Raw genomic sequence first — 13,934 nt, 5'->3', positions numbered from 1 at the left:
AATCACCAGAAAGGAAACTTCTCTTCCCCACACTTGCAGACTTCCGCGAGTCTGGGAGCACTCAACGCAGCCACCCGCGCTTCCGCGTCCCGGAATGGGGAAACTGAGGCACGGTAGACGCGCCGCGCTCAACTCCGGGCTCGGCGCCTGCCCCCTGGAAGGAACCCAGGCTTCCAGAGTTCTTCGCGCGAGCACAGGGACTTCCAAGCGGCGCAGCTCCCGTCCGCCCCGCCCCGCCCCGGCTCGGGACAAAGCCCGGAGCCCGCGCCGGGAGACGGAGGGCGGCTCCCGCGCGAGCCACGCTCCCCCGTGGGCGCGAAACTCCGCCCAGCTGCCGAGAGCCCGCGCCCCAACGGCAAAGCGGCCGCGCCGGTCCGCCCCGATTCCCCATGACGTCACCGGCGGCGGCAGGCCCCGCCTCCAGCCCCGGGCGGCAGGCCGCATGACGTCACCGAGGCCCCACCCCTCCGGAGCGAGTTCGGTCCTGGCGTTCATTTCATTCCTGTCCTCATTCCGAACATTCTTAGCATCGCTCGCGCCGCGCCGCGCCGCCCGAGCCGAGCCGAGCCTCTGCTGCCGCCGCCGCGGCCCCGCCGCCCGCCGCGGGCGCCCACCAAGCACTTTGCAGACTCGCTTCCACCCTGCGGGCCATTCCGCGCGGCGGGGCCCGGGCCCGGGGCGGCCGCGTCCAGGGACAGGCCATGCAGTGACGCCCCCCCACCCCTCCACCTTTGCCCGGAGCGCGGGCAGCAGCCCAGCGCGCCAGCCGGCCCCGGGGCAGGAGCGGTGCTAGGCAGGGGTGGGGTGGCCGGGCCCGGGGACCGGGAGCCGGGGAGGGAGCCGGGCACCGAGCAGAGGGCGGGGGAAGCGGCGCCGAAGTTTGCCTCGGACTCGCCGGGCGCTGCGGCGGCTCCCTGGGCCGAGGTAAGTTGGCGAGCGGGGCGGATGCTGGGGTGCGGGGGGCGCACGGGGCGGCGGGGGGCCGGCGGCGCGTCCCTCGCGGGCCGCTCTTTCTTTGCGGACTCTGCTTTGTGTGCGACGGCGGGCGGGCACGCGGAGGGCCGCGGCCGGGCCCCCACACCCGCCTCCCCGCGCCCTCTCCGAGGTGAGCGGCCGGGCGCCGCCGCGCGACTTGCCAGGACGCCAAGTTGGGCCGCGCGGTGGGAGCCCGCGCGGCAACAGGCGGCCCCCGGCGGCGGCCCTGGAGGCGCCCGGCCGGCCGCGCCGCGCCCCCCTCGCGCCCCCTCTCCCGCCGCCTGCACGCGCACACACGCACACACCCTCGGGCGCCTTGCACGGGGTGCGCTGGGGAGCCAGAAGTTCGGAGCGAGTGCGGGCGGGCAGAGCTGCTGCCGGCGCCGCCTGGGAGCCCGGAGCCGGTCCGGACCCCCCTGCTTTCGCCGCTGTCCCCCGGCGCCGGGTACCCCCGAGGCTGGCCCGGGTCTGCGCCGACTTGTGCCGCTGGCGGGGGGGTTCGCTCCTTCTTCTCAAAGATGAAAAAGGGCACGGTCGTCTTTGCCGCTTCTCCAGGACTGTTGCCGCCGCCGCCGCCGCCGCTTCATTGCACATTCAAGTGGAAAATTTTCAGGAGTCAGCAGAAACATTGTGTCCAAAAAAGACTGAGTCGCAGTTACCACCAAACCCAGGAGGAGACTCTCCCTGGAAAACTTCCCTTCCCTTTCGGTAGGAAATACTGGGGGATTTGTTTATTGGAAGAGAAATGGTCCCCGGGGGGGAGAAAATCTGGGTACACTTCTAGTCTTTGTTCGTAACAGCAACACTTGTTTTCAAAAGTCCAGAGTCCCGCTTTAAAGAAAGTTCAACTTCTGTGACTTTTCTTCTTTTTAAAAAAATAACGTATTTTTTAAAAAATCAAAGCAATATTTTTAATGAGTCGAAAACAATGAGGGCTCACACCTCCCCTCTCATGAAAATAAATGAAATCCAGATCAAAATTTTCTTTGCTTTTAAATTGCCTTTTTAAAAAGATTAAAGTTGGATAGTGTCACTATATAAAAATATTTATGAAACAATGAAATAGCAGCCACCAGCGTTTCTCAGGAGGCTTGTTAACTTCTTAGAAGCAAGTGGCTTCCTGTGATTTGCAGAAATGAAAATTGACCTCAGTGAGCCCTGGAAACTTAGAGACAGATGATGTTCCAGGAGCAGGGAATGTAAAAAGGCCATGTTTAAAAGCAGTGCCCTGGAAGGAGCCCAGGTCTTGGGACAGAAAGGTCTGTTAAGCCTGCCACATTTCAAAATAGTAAAAAGAAACACTAAAATCACTACACGTATTGCAAAGGAGCAGAACGTTATCAGTTCACAACAACCACAGATTTCTTTCTCCCCGCTTTCCACCTTGATTGTTTTTGGAAGTTCAGGTGGTCTGATGGCTTGGGGTGCGCTGGGTGCCTGCAGTGGTTACCTGAGTAGGCACATCCCTCCCTTCAGGGAGATGTGATCCACTGTGTAGTCACAGCCGGGAGTGGGCTCCTTTCTCTGCAGCCTGCAGTGAATCTTACTGGTCTCCTACGGATAGAGGCTTCTCTGAGGCACAGATTGAGGAACAGTTTTCAGGCTACGCCCGGTGCTTCACCCTTTCACTGTTGGGTTTGTGCCCCCCTTCTGTAAACAGCAGGGTCTTCGGGTCCAAGCATATCTGAATGCTTACAAGGACCAGACTTAAATCCCAGCTTCCTTAGGAATCTTTTTCTCTTTAGAAGGAAATAGTAGAACTAAATACAAAGTGACTCAGGAAAGACAAATGGATTGTTGAACCTTTGTCAGTAGTGAGGTTTTGAATTGTTGAATTTTTGGGGAAAGGCTTATTTTTCTAATCTCACTGTTTCCATAAATGGTCACAGATATTTTTGTTTAGTGTTTCTTTGTATGTGCAACTCTGTGTTGAACTCTCAGGTTTCAGGTTTTAAACAATTAACAATTATTTATTGTTGGTATAAAAAATGAACTGATGATAAGCTATATCCATTACGGGTTCTTGCTGGTGGTATCAAAGTGCCAAGGTAGACTATTTTATTTTTACTTTAATGGTAAATATTATTTGATCTGCAGTTTTAGGGGAATATTAGAACTTTTTTTTAAAAAACAAGCTTGAAACAAAACCAGTATGACACTTTGCCTTGACAATATGGGTAAAGAAAATTATAGGAAAGAATCTTTGTGTAAATTCCTCCTCTGTGTGATCCTTTATAAAGTAATGAACTCCGGGGAACATGCCTGAGAGAGATTATTGGAGGGTTAGAGGGTTTTTTTCTTTTCTTTTCCCAAAAACAAAAACCAGGACTCACCATGACATATACTTAATTAAATTTAATTTAAAGGGGGAGGACATCCCAATTTAGTTTGAGCCAGACTGATAGGAATTTCTCACTGAGAGGCTTTTCCTTGCCTTGCGGTACAATTTGTGCCCAGGCCCCAGCAGCAAACTAATTACACATAAGGGCGGGTTTGGGAGGGCAGCATGGGGGGAGTCGGCTTCCTCCTCCCTTTCCCATTTCCTCTCTCCCCCCACTTACTTTATACAGCAGGAATTATATATTGATATACTCACTTGGGAGACTGGAGTCCCCTTTTATTTAGAAAAAGGAACAAATAAGTCATAAGGAAAAAAAATGTTGGAGTGTTTTTCCCTGCTTGAGCCTCAGCAATTTATAAACAATTTTGTGTTTTGTTGGTTCTTAGAATACAGAGCAGCAATTATGAGGGCATTTCTTAACGGGAACGTTTGGGAAGAATATACTTTTATCATCGGTGTTTAGATCATATTTGTCGTTACATTTTCAGCAGAAAAGTATATAGTACAAACAGTTTAAAGCATGTAGATCCCAAATGTTAAATAGACTTTTGAAGAAATGAGCTGTGACATTAGCAATATTTTAAGGTTGGTTGCTTCAGAAATGGATTGATCTCTCATACGTGGTGGTCATACAAGAGCCTGGGCATTTGTGGGATTACTTTTCTCTCTAACCTCATGTATTATGTGTTAATTGTGAGCGTAATTATGCTGCCTGCAAATGAAAATTGTGGTGTCTTATCACTCAGGGTTGGTGCAAATAACTGTATGATCTGGTGGACTTAAAAATGACCATATTCACATACAGACAGTAGGTGGATAACACTTTTAAGCTCCGTTTTAGGCACTTCTACCCAGTAGAGAGATTGTGAAAGGGAAAATAAATAAATAAATAAATATGAAAGCTGTGTTTAGAGGTCGAATCTGTTTAGTGGTAAAACTTTAGGGTCTGTTTTCTCCAAAGACTGAAGAATGTGGCCAAAACAATTGTCCATATTTCTCTGTAGAACTGCAAGAAAAAGCAAGCCAACCTTGTTGTTAAATGCGAGCATTACAGCTGCCCCTTTGGATTTCAGTGACTGGAACTGCAAACTACCAATGTCCAACTTTTGAACTCAGCCAGAAAAATATATTGTAAGCTTATTCCCCTTTGACAAACCTAGGCTGTGCTGCTGCTGGGCTGCTTGGGGACTGATTGATGGCTGGCACAATCTTTTACAGCTGCATGGTGCTTTTTCTTATTTTATAATAAGGCATAGATTACCTTGTATTAATATTTAAGTTGCATCTAGAGTTGTGTTTCAACCACATCAGTGATATATTTTATTCTTTCATATTCATAAAAGTGATAAAATCAGGTAATTCAAGTCCATCCTACGCACTTCGTATTTCAGGGTTGAGCTTTTTGACAGACACCTTATTTAGACCTTGTTGTATTGCAATTACTGTGTACCTCTGAAATCAGGGAAGTTCTGGGGCTTCCCTCTTCTTGGGATAGTTTGTGGAGTGCTAGTATATTTGGATCTAAATACTTGGAGTATTTTTCTGTGGGCTTTTATTTTTTGTTTCAAAGCTGTGAACTCTTGAGTGTCCTTAATCTGTAAGATTCTCATTATGAGCTTCGTGGTCCATATTTGAATTTGGAATTGAAATTTGACCATTTTTTCAAATACATTCCAGTTTTGTAGTGGTACAGAATAGGGTGGCTTTGAAGTATGTGTTTTATTTTAGTCAAAGTAAAAATGGGATGCCCTGGTGGGTGGGTTTTCAGGATGATGTTTCTCACAAGTGTAGGTTACTCTTAGCTTTTAAATTCTCCTTTGGTCCACTGACTTTTTGCATAGTTGAGAGGATTCTCAAAAAATAGTTTCCAGTAGTCCGGGAGTCTTGGCTCACTGTGAAACTCACTAGTTTCCTCTTCTTGATTGGATAATGGTAGTGGTGGTGGTGGTGGTGGTGAGGAGTAGGGGGAAGGTCCTCGTAAAAAGCTATCTTTTTTTCTACCTTTGTGGCAGGCCAAGGGAAGGGTGTGTTGCACGCGCTACACCCACCCCGCCTTGTTTAAACCTGATCTTTACTATCCGAATGCAATGCTTTCTATCCTTTTTCATGATTCATATTTGTTTTGAAGGCTCTGTCCTAGGATTTCATTAGCAGTTTTAATTTGCAGGCATGGGACCCTGGAAAATGGGTTTAAAAGAAAAAGCTGGCTTATTGATGAACAAATTAAGCATCCATCATCTCTAGTGGGAAATTCTGGTTGCTTTTAGGCATCTGACAGGTTTAGATGTATGTGTAAAGTGACTGAAACACTCTTGACTGGGAATATACAACACTGTTGTTCTTACTGATACATAAACTGAAAAACTGCTGCTAATGGTGGGAAACGTTAATTATGTGAGAACATATTGAACTTATATTCTCTGGCATGAACTTTTTTAAAAAAATGCATCAACTGTGCTGCTTTTTTTTAATAGGCACAGCTTTCTAATTATCATAATTCAGTTCAGCTCTGCTCTTGGATGGTGTTCAAGTGCAATCTCAATTTAACTTGAAAGGGGATTTTTTTTTTAAAACTTGGAATGTTTAAGAAAATTTGAAAAGTTCATCCAAGAATGTTGTCTGCTTAGGTGTGAGTAAATCTAGGGGAATGAAATGAGTGCCTTTCTGTAATAGTTCAATAGATCTGAATATTAAGAAAGAGACTGTTTTTTTTTGCTTTGCTCTGTATCCAAGCATTTTTGTATAACCTGATGCTACACACTGCTGAGTTCTCTTTGAAAACCAGTGTTTTTCTAATAGATAGTAAACTAAATAAATGAATATTTTATTACCATCTGCAAAAATGGGAAAGTCTTTTAAGAGAGCAGAAATACAAAATTGATATGAATTTATTTGACAGAAATAATTGTTAATCTTCTATACCAACCAAGCCTTTAGAAGGTAATTGCTTTATCTGCTCCTTCTTTACTCTGTGACTTGATGGCATTTTGTGAAGGGAGTCATCTTTGACAGCGTTCATCCCAGTGTCTGTATCCCTTAATTTTTCTCTGACTTTAATAGCTTTTCAAAGAAAAAAAATTAAATGAAGCCCAAGCGCCGAATCCTCCGGGAATCAATTTTAATTGTAAGAAAGAACAACTTAGATGGGCCTTCCGACTTTCATCCAGCCTCTTTCTGCTGAAATGCAGAGAGCCCGCAGTAACCAAATGACTTCATTTGCTCTGGCACTTAAGAACCGAATTCACTTCCGTGGTGGTGAAATAAAAGGAGCCAAGTGTTTTAAATAGCCACTCCCCGAGGCCCGCCCGCCCGAGCCTGTTGAGAAAAGCGCATTGTCTGCTTGCAGCTCTAGCTGGGAGGCTGCCTGGCTCGCCCTCCCCCACCAGGCAGCTCCGTTTCTGAAGTTGACATCTGGTTTTCTCTCTGTTCACCTGATGTATCCCTGTACACGTGCTCACATGCAGTGTGCATGCATGCATTCTGCAGGTAACAGGGATTTGTGACATTAAGTGTGTGTGTTTCAAATCCCTACTGGGATGGGAGAGGAACAAAGCTAATGGCACAAAATAAAATGTAAACACAGTAGCTGCCCCACATGCCGCCGCTGCTGGGTTTCTGTCCGATGGTGCTTTCTGGGTAGGCGTGCCTATTGTTATGGCAGCAACAGGCGGCAGAACTTGGGGCACCATATGGCGGATGTGGGCCTCAGATAAGCTGTCTGGTAATTTAGCTTATCAATAGCATTTTGATATGCTTCATTTTCAGATCACCCATTACTGTGGCTGGGGGTGTCTTGGGGGCTAACTGATTCTGAAACCATTGTGAGCGGATGCTTCCTTTGGTGGAATCTCTTTCAGTCCTTTCTGCCTGGCTGCCTTTTCATCTCAAAGCCTTTGAGAGACAATGCTGGTTAGAGTTAGAGCTCCATTAGCTGAAGGAACCATCAGCCCCGTCTTGAAATCCTGGGCACTTAGAAGACCTTGTCATGTATTGTCATTGAGAGAAAAACAGAAAACAGATACTTAATAGCATTTCATATTGTCCGAGCCAAGAAATTCTCTTAATTCAAAGTTGCTTTTGCTTTAAATATTGAAGGAGTAAGTTTGATACTGTTTTTAAGTTTTGATGAAAGGTTTCTAGTTTTGTTATGCATTCAGAATACCTCCCTAATTTCTTTTCACCTTTAAATTTTACCTTAGCCGTAAAATGCAAAAATTATTACCATTTGTATAATTTGAAATCAGGGAATGTGCCATTTGTAATTTGGAGGCAAGAAGCAGCTTCCTTCATGCTTAGAAACTGTGAAAGTGGAAAATGCTTCCAGAACACCACTCAAGTGTCCAGTGAAGCTGAAGCAAAACTAAAATCTCCCCTACTGATGAATCGGTAGGGGAACTCTTGCCTCAGCTGGAGCCAGCTTAGGGAATCTGCACTTAGTAGGTGGCTCAGTGGAAGTCTGATGGTGTGCATGACCATGTGCTCATCACCCGTGTGACCCTCATTCACCATATACTTGTTGTCTCTGATGTGTGTCAGGCATGGGAGAAGCTAGGGCGAGGCTGTCTGCCCCGCTCCTATCTCCCGCTGCCTGCATGTTCTCACTCACCTTTGCAGGCCCTGCTCCTTTTCTCACATTTTGCCTTTTGGGTTTGTCATTCAGGACACATGGATCCATTTACATGGCTAACTCAGGATGGTTCTGACTGAAACCCAGGTCAGCCTCTTTCTGTTCCTGCTCCAGGAAGCTCCTGCCGCATCAGTGGTTCCCACCTTAGCATGTGCACTGCAGCCTCCATGGAGCTTTTACAGCCTGGGCACCACCTGTGGAGGCTTAGGAGGGTTGTGGTAGGTGCAGTGTGTCTGTATTTCTGAAAGGCCCCATCATAACATCCGCTCCTGGCTGGGAACCATTGATCTAGATATTCTGGTTTTTATCTGCAGATAGAATCAGGTTAAATTTGGCCACTTCTAAGTCTGAATGTGATTTTCTTCCCTCTATATTTGTGAGGCAGTGTACCTAGGAACATAGGCTGAATCTTTATGGAATTCACTAAGATGTTCTTCATTGGTTTTAAAGATAAGCCTGCACAAAACTAAGGTCTCACCTTTCGATCCAGCGGAAGCAATAAAATGAACCAGAACCACCTTCTCTGTGCCCGGCATTCATTTGTTACCTCTTGGGAGTGTAGCAGTTGTTTCCAGATGTGATTGTAGAGGTGTGTGTCACGGTTACTGGTGAGGGGCTTGAGAATGGAGTTCTGTCTGGCTGCTTGTAGAGGTTTTGCTTTCTGAGTAGCAGAGATGCTCCTGATGCTCCTAGAGGTCCTTGGGTGGTATGCCTGGTGTTGGAAAATGAGGGGATAGGAAGGGTAATCCTGACGGCTTTCTGGAGATGAACTGTGGATAAACCACCATGCTTTTCATTCTTTCCTTCCTTGTCTCTTCTCTTCACCTTGGGCACTTTGAAATCCAGATGCTCCTGGTTTTCATGGAGCTACTACTTGCCACTGAGCATTTAAACATTTATGGGTGCTACTGTGTGCTAGGGATTTAGTAATTAGGAAAAGGTGGCTAATGAACAGCGATTGGTAAAACTCCCCTGCCTGGCAGAGTTTACAGATTAGCAAGGAAAACAGGCATGTACAGAGGTCATGGCAATCCAGTGGGAAAGTTGTGTGTATGGTATTTTGTGAGTTCCAAGGTACACATTTTTAACATGCTTGAACATTTTTGAAATTGGGATGTGTTTGACAATCATGGCTGGCCAGGTGGTGGTAATGACCCTTGATGTTGCATATGTTCACCAAAGCCTGTGGAGTGAATGCAGTGGAGAGGAAGAAAATCCCAGAGTAAGTAGTGAGCATTCCTAAGAATACCCTTGTTCTTACAGAGGGTGATAGTGTATGTGCACTGATCACTCTGAGAAGTTACTTTAGCTTATGTTACCCAATTTATTTAGCTTGTATTTTCCTTTTTATGTAGGCACAAGATTGATAGTAAAAAGTTTCAATATGTATAAAATAATATTTCTAAGTGATAAGCATTGTGACATCATTTGTTTCACACTAGTACGCCTGAAATAAAATCCTGCTGCATCTTACCGGCAGTGGTGTCTTAGGGTTAGTGAAATGTTGAAACAACACCTTTGCATCTCTAGTCCTAAGGATCTGGGAGGTTATACATTATCGATGGGTGTTGCCTTGAGGGTTGCTTTGAGCGAGTGGGGTTTTTTACACGTTTATATTTTTTAGGAGCATGGATTTCCTTATGTAACATCAGAATAAAGGGGAAACACACTCACTGGGGTAAGCCCTCATGATACATCCCAAGAGCTGTGTTGCCCTGTGGTAGGAACTGAGGAGGGCTTTGCGGAGGAAGTGATGTTGGAGTTGGGCTTTGAAGGAACAGGGGGATTTTTTCCAGATGCCATTTTGGGGGTGAGTTGAGAGTAGGTTGTTAGAAAATAAACAAACCTTGTGAAATATACTCCTGAGTAATGAACTTAACCCTCACATATCGATACGGTTTGTTGCCAGTAATGGGCTACTACAGATTTGAAACTTGGCTGTGAGGAATTAATTGAAAGGAGTAGGAGGGGGGAACTGATTGACATGAACAGTGGGCTGTTTCCTGATTTTGGTTTGGAAAAAGACAGGATAAGGTGGGTTCAAAATCACAGATTTGGAGTTGGACACACCTTGGCTCAGCTACTTGCTAGTGTGGCCTTGCACAAATTACATGTTCTCTGCAAGCCTTGGTGTCCCCATCTATAAATTTCAATTGCGCCCACTGTATACCAGACACATGGTATGGTAAATGCTCAGTAAATAGCAACTTCAAATGTTATGTTGCATAGCAGATCTTTAAGGATTTTCTGCCAAGTCATCCTGGACAGTGACCCTTGAGGAACACCCAAGGCATTTACTTAGAATCTGAGCCGGATTCCTGGTCTCAGGCAAACAGGTAGAAATCTAGGAGAGGCTGAGGCAAGCCCATAAAGCTCTTGACCATTAATCGCTTTGAACCACACTTCCCTTATTCATAAAGTGGAGGAAATCCATCAGTAAATACATAATATTTGAGGTCATTCCTTACCCAGTATGAATTAAATGGAAATGCTTCAAAAACTGGTTAGCATGGTGCAACTTCATCTGTCTAAAAGAAAACCTTTTCCTTAGCTTCTTGCTTGAAAGCCACACTCCTAACATTGGGGTTGGGTTGTAAAAGTTCTTTTGTAAGTGGTTGAATGGAACTCATCTTTTCATAGCGAAACAATGCTTAGGGTCTCGGGCCTTCTTGTAAAACCACTGCATAATCCCCCCTGGGGTGCAGAGGGCATCCAGCTTCAGGTGTAGAGAAGAAAGGTACTTTTGCTGCCTTCATTGCACTTCTTAATACCTACTTTGGGCTGGCTGCTTAGCTTCTCTGTGCCCGCAGTTTCCCCATCTGGAAAATGGGGATGATGTTATCTACTTGGAAGAGTTGGAGTAAAGTTTAGATTAGGTAAGTGCTGGCTTGGTAGGCTAGAGCTATAGGTGTGGCTGCTGTTAAAACCTAGGCCATTCGTTTCTCCCAGTACTCCAAGCTCCAGAGATAAATCTTTGCCCCTCTCCTAAGACTCGCTTCCTCTGGGCCTTAAATGTCACTCAAATAATAATTCACACTCATGTGAATGAATGGTTGCCCATCTCTTTAGCCAGTGTATTTGCATGTTTAAGAGGATGTTTGTGAATTCCAGTGCCTAACTCCAGGTACTTCCTGGGTAGATGAGCTGAGTTCCTTCTGGAAGCTGGTGATAGAACCTTGTGTTTTCAAAGTCAGCTGCCTTAAGCTGGTCCTGCTCTGCTCACATTCCCAGCTACACTTCTGGGTGTGTCAATGTCCTTGTGTTTTTAGATCTGGGCCACTCCCGGTGACTGGTCTGAGCAGTTAAGATTGCTTTGTATGAGCCTGGGCCAGGGACCACCTGCATTTTATTGACATCTTTGCTGTTGTCTCTTAAGCAGTGTATAGACGTGTGTGCTAATTAATCTGGTTTCCCAGTCTTTAAAAAAATTAAAATTAAGAATTATTGAGGGAGGAGAGTAGTCTGGTTGAGGAGAGAGACTTAGATTCGGCAGGCTGACAGTGGATGAGGGGAGAAAAATATATTTAAAAGCACTTACTCACAACCCTGGGAGTCTACTAAAAGTACTGAATTACATACTTTAAAAGGGTGAACTTTATGGTATGTGAATCATATCTCATAAAGAAATAAAACGCTGGATCTAGTCACCACACAGAACAGCATCTTGTCATGCCCACCATGGTATCCCCAGCACTCTGGCTGTCCTGTTTTTCGGTGATCGAGTGATTAAAAAACTGATAATCAGACCTAATAAGAAGAGTTTCTACCAGTTGGTTTTAGAGAGGAGCCAGGAAAAAACATATCGTTCCTTTCAAAGATAAACAGTAGTAGTATTTAAAATGAAACTTTTTACTTTAGAATCAGTTTCAGTAATGTGGAATGATGTGCTCCCTAATGATAAATGTTTACCATGTTAACCCATCCTTATAGATTATACTTTTAAACAATGCAGGAACTAAGAATTTCTTAATTCTTAAAGGATAAAGTGGGAGATCATGAAGAGGAGACACCTGGAAGGCATGGGAGGCCACAAATCAGTCATTGAATCTGATTTGCAGATTGACTTAAGAATGGGAAAAAACGGACCTAGAATCAGGTTAATGTGTACCTCAAGTTTCAGGCTCTGCTCTACCTAGCTTTTTTCTTAATTTTAACTTGGTCTTCCTTGTTCCTGTGTCCGTCCACCAGATCCTGGCTGCCTTCCTCCTGGTTACTGTTTGTGGCAGTTTTGCCCATTTGTATTTTCTACAGGGCTGCTCTTTATGGTTCCCCATGGCTAAGTACCTGTTTGCCTGGTATAGTCCTGGTTTATGTTGCTTGTCTTGGCATAATCCTTAAAGAACCCTCCTTTACTATCAAAATGTCCCAGTTTGGATGATAAATTATATGCTTATGGTACTAATAGGAAATTGTCAGGGAAACTGGCAGACTAGACTTTTCTAGAATGGAGAGACAATCCTGGGCAGGAAGGCTTTGTGGTGTCTTGGTATCACTTTTGAAGGATTGTCCCAGGCCATTTCTGAGGCCAGAGCTACAATAGAGGGGAATTTCAGGAAACAACTTTCCCTTCAGATCTGTGCTATTTCAACCAAATTGTTACAAACCTTGTTCTTTTCTGTGGATGCACTCATAAGTATTTTTTTAAAAATAATTCTCATCATTCATAGGAGTGATTCAGCATTGGTTCATTTCCTTTTAGACCAACAAAGTTTAATTTAGAAAGAAGTTTTTTTTCAGTGGTATTCTGAAAGGTTGGTTTGTACTGTATGCAATTGGGGGATTTCAGATTATATTTTAGAACCTGTGGTCTTGGCACTCCTGACATTCTTAGGTTTCAAACTCACTTACCTTTGTTCTGAGGGAGACTGTGTAATGATGTCCTATGATGCACCTAAATAGATAAGCCAGAGAACATTGAGTGGAATTTTAGAAATTTTAAAAGAAATTTTAGTACTTTTAGAACTTTGCCTAAAACCAAAAGTAATTGGAATGACACTGCCCAGTTCCTGGTGGTTCTTTTGACACCACTGTTTAGTTATTTTGTGATGTGCCTTAGGCAGCAACTTCGGGCGAGAGTGGAGGTGTTCAGTCCAGTGTTTCAGCTCTGACCAAAACAATGGCGTCTAGACTTTGCTGTTGAGAACTCTGCTGGAGAACTGTTACCTTGTTGGGGTGGTTCACTGGGAGAAGGCATTTGAGGGTCCTCCAAGTGCTGGGTCTTGGTCTCTCCACTTCTAGCTGGTGTGGAAGGAAGTCCTGGTTGGGAATCCTCTGCTATGGCTCTTCCTGTGACCTTAGGTAAGTCACTTGAAAATCTTTGGTTATCTTTCTGGGAAGATGATGCTGTACTGCCTCTTGCCCCTCTAGCTGTTTTTTGTGCTGTGCTTTTGATTAAAGAGAAAATGTGTGAGCCCTTAGGCAGAAAGGTCCTGGAGAACTGTTATCTTATCATACCATCCATAACCCTCAAAGACAGGGTTTGTGGAGGAGGAACAGTACTGCTGAGTTCACTTTTAGTTGTGCTAATTCCTGGGCTTCTTGGATAGGAAGGGAAGGCTGACAGGCCAGGTTCTGTCTTAAGCCCATGAAGAGTTGCAATTGTAGTTGAAGAAGGTGAAGCTCAGAGAAGTTTAGTGCCTTACCCAACATCACACAGCTAGACTTTAAAACCAGTTCTTTATCTGTGTGACTCCACAGCTGTCAGGCCAACAAAGGACTGCACATCAAGTCACCTATCAGGTTTTCTTGTGGCATTTGAAGGGAGTTAAGATAGATTGTGACGTTGAAACAAAGGTAGGCTTCTCATTTAGTGTATTTGCCCAGAAAAATGAGGACACAATACTTGTGTTTTCTTGGTGGCCCATTTTACTCCCTCTTATAAACATATGGCTAAGGTCTTGAAAAGCTGGGTGTGTCTCAGTTGAGCCTTTCAGAGGTTACTTATCCTACCCCATTCACCTCTCCCCTGTGGTTTCAGTCCTCCAGGATTGT

The 13,934-nt window shown here is 45.1% G+C and overlaps 1 protein-coding gene across 2 annotated transcripts in view; it reads left to right on the top strand.

The window, feature by feature from the left end:
* Positions 1-456: 456 nt before the first annotated feature.
* TEAD1 (TEA domain transcription factor 1) overlaps positions 457-13,934 on the top strand; it is a 270,500-nt gene continuing 257,022 nt past the window's right edge. The window contains exon 1 of one of the 2 annotated variants that reach the window (XM_055282388.2): positions 457-924. The gene's annotated coding sequence lies outside the window, so the exon portion shown is untranslated. Of the gene's footprint in view, positions 925-1,568; positions 1,684-13,934 lie in introns of those variants that run through there. The other variant, XM_055282386.2, reaches the window with a different exon arrangement.

This window comes from Symphalangus syndactylus, chromosome 6, assembly GCF_028878055.3.
Source record: "Symphalangus syndactylus isolate Jambi chromosome 6, NHGRI_mSymSyn1-v2.1_pri, whole genome shotgun sequence".
Taxonomy (NCBI): domain Eukaryota; kingdom Metazoa; phylum Chordata; class Mammalia; order Primates; family Hylobatidae; genus Symphalangus; species Symphalangus syndactylus.
The sequence above is the reverse complement of the archived record's forward strand: the minus strand, read 5'-3'. Positions and strand labels throughout refer to the sequence as shown.